A 2,500-nucleotide genomic window follows, 5' to 3' on the forward strand; every position below is an offset into this window, starting at 1 on the left:
TAGGCATTTTGCAGGCCAGCACCGGCGGATGCACGGGTCAAGCGGGACGGGACGAGCGCAGGGCTTGCTTTTGGCGGCACACGAAAACACGAACCCGAAAAAGGCGAAAAAGGGACATACACACTGGCGACACGCACGCCCGTTTCGCCTGCCACCCGTGCACACTCGCCTGGGCTGCTGGTCACGTGCGTCGCTCACAGGCATTTTGCAGGCCAGCACCGGCGGATGCACGGGTCAAGCGGGACGGGACGAGCGCAGGGCTTGCTTTTGGCGGCACACGAAAACACGAACCCGAAAAAGGCGAAAAAGGGACACACGGACAGGCGACACGAAAAAAAAGGGGTCGCCCTACCTAGGTGGGCGCAAAAACCCCGTCGGCCAGGAGGTTTCGCCAAAGTGTCTGTACTGTCACACAGGGTCAATAGCACGGGCATGGCCGGCCGCCGCACGTGCAGCGGCTTACGGACGCACGGTTCGGCGGCACAGGTGCCTGGCGGCTTTAGCACCTTGGGGTGGACAGGCCTGGCGGCAAGGGGGGCTAGGCACCTTGCTGCCAGCCGGCAATGGTGCACGGGGCGGGGCGCCACACAAACACGAAAGAGGGACAAGAGCGGGGCGATGGTCCACAGAGACGAGCCATGCACGGGGCCCGTGATCGCCGACACACGCGAACGCGGACGCGGACAAGGACAAGGACGCGACGCGCGGCGCGCGTGCGAGGTCAAGAGGGGCGCGCGCACGAAAACGCGAAAAAAGGGGCTAGCGGCCGAGAAACGCGAAAAAAACCGGGTCACCTACCTAGCCGAACGCCTAAAATCGCTTCGGGCAGGAGGTTTCGCCAAAGTGTCTGTACTGTCACACGGTCCGTACGGGCGCAACCCCATCGCGCGCCAGCACCCCTTCCTGGGGGCGCCCGCCCGCCAGGCGCCTGGCGCCCCACGCGCGCGCGCCCGGCGCCTGGCGCCTTGCCCCCCACGCGCGCCCGGCGCCTGGCGCCTGGCGCCTCGCCCCCCACGCGCGCGCCCGGCGCCTGGCGCCTTGCCCCCCACGCGCGCCCGGCGCCTGGCGCCTGGCGCCTCGCCCCCCACGCGCGCGCGCGCGTGGCGCCTTGCGCCTCGCCCCCCACGCGCGCGCGCGCGTGGCGCCTTGCGCCTGGCGCCTTGCCTCCGCGCGTGCCTGGCGCCTGGCGCCTTGCCCCCCACGCGCCTGGGCGCCTCTTTTCCGCCTGGGCGCCCTGGCACCTTTCCGCCTGGGCGCCTGTTTTCCGCCTTGGCGCCCTGGCGCCTTTTCGCGTGGGCGCCTCTTTTCCGCCTGGGCGCCATGGCGCCTTTCGGCCTGGGCGACTCTTTTTCGCCTGGGCACCTCTTTTCCGCCTGGGCGCCTCTTTTCCGCCTGGCCAGGGCGCCTCTTTTCCGCCTGGGCGCCATGGCGCCTTTCTGCCTGGGCGCCTCTTTTTCGCCTGGGCGCCTCTTTTCTGCCTGGGCGCCCTGGCGCCTTTTCGCCTGGGCGCCTCTTTCCCACCTGGGCGCCCTGGCGCCTCTTCGCCTGGGCGCCCTGGCGCCTTTTCGCCTGGGCGCCTCTTTTGGCGCCTGGGCGCCTACGCCAGGGCGCCTCTTTTCCGCCTGGGCGCCTCTTTTTCGCCTGGGCGCCTCTTTTCCGCCTGGGTGCCCTGGCGCCATTCCGCCTGGGCGCCTCTTTTCCGCCTGGGCGCCCTGGCGCCTTTTCGCCTGGGTGCCTCTTTTGGCGCCTGGGCGCCTACGCCAGGGCGCCTCTTTTCCGCCAGGGCGCCTCTTTTTCGCCTGGGCGCCTCTTTTCCGCCTGGGCGCCCTGGCGCCTTTTCGCCTGGCGCCTCTTTTGGCGCCTGGGCGCCTACGCCAGGGCGCCTCTTTTCCGCCTGGGCGCCTCTTTTCCGCCTGGGTGCCCTGGCGCCATTCCGCCTGGGCGCCTCTTTTCCGCCTGGGCGCCCTGGCGCCTTTTCGCCTGGGTGCCTCTTTTGGCGCATGGGCGCCTACGCCAGGGCGCCTCTTTTCCGCCTGGGCGCCCTGGCGCCTTTCCGCCTGGGCGCCTCTTTTTCGCCTGGGCGCCTCTTTTCCGCCTGGGCGCCCTGGCGCCATTCCGCCTGGGCGCCTCTTTTCCGCCTGGGCGCCCTGGCGCCTTTTCGCCTGGCGCCTCTTTTGGCGCCTGGGCGCCTACGCCAGGGCGCCTCTTTTCCGCCTGGGCGCCTCTTTTTCGCCTGGGCGCCTCTTTTCCGCCTGGGCGCCCTGGCGCCATTCCGCCTGGGCGCCTCTTTTCCGCCTGGGCGCCCTGGCGCCTTTTCGCCTGGCGCCTCTTTTGGCGCCTGGGCGCGTACGCCAGGGCGCCTCTTTTCCGCCTGGGCGCCCTGGCGCCTTTCCGCCTGGGCGCCTCTTTTTCGCCTGGGCGCCTCTTTTTCGCCTGGGCGCCTCGTTTCCGCCTGGGCGCCTCTTTTCCGCCTGGGCGCCCTGGCGCCTTTTCGCCTGGG

Source organism: Aristolochia californica, unplaced genomic scaffold (assembly GCF_029961685.1).
Source record: "Aristolochia californica isolate CCGP_79_NKW_82.1479 unplaced genomic scaffold, dmAriCali1.0.hap1 SCAF_135, whole genome shotgun sequence".
Lineage (NCBI taxonomy): Eukaryota > Viridiplantae > Streptophyta > Magnoliopsida > Piperales > Aristolochiaceae > Aristolochia > Aristolochia californica.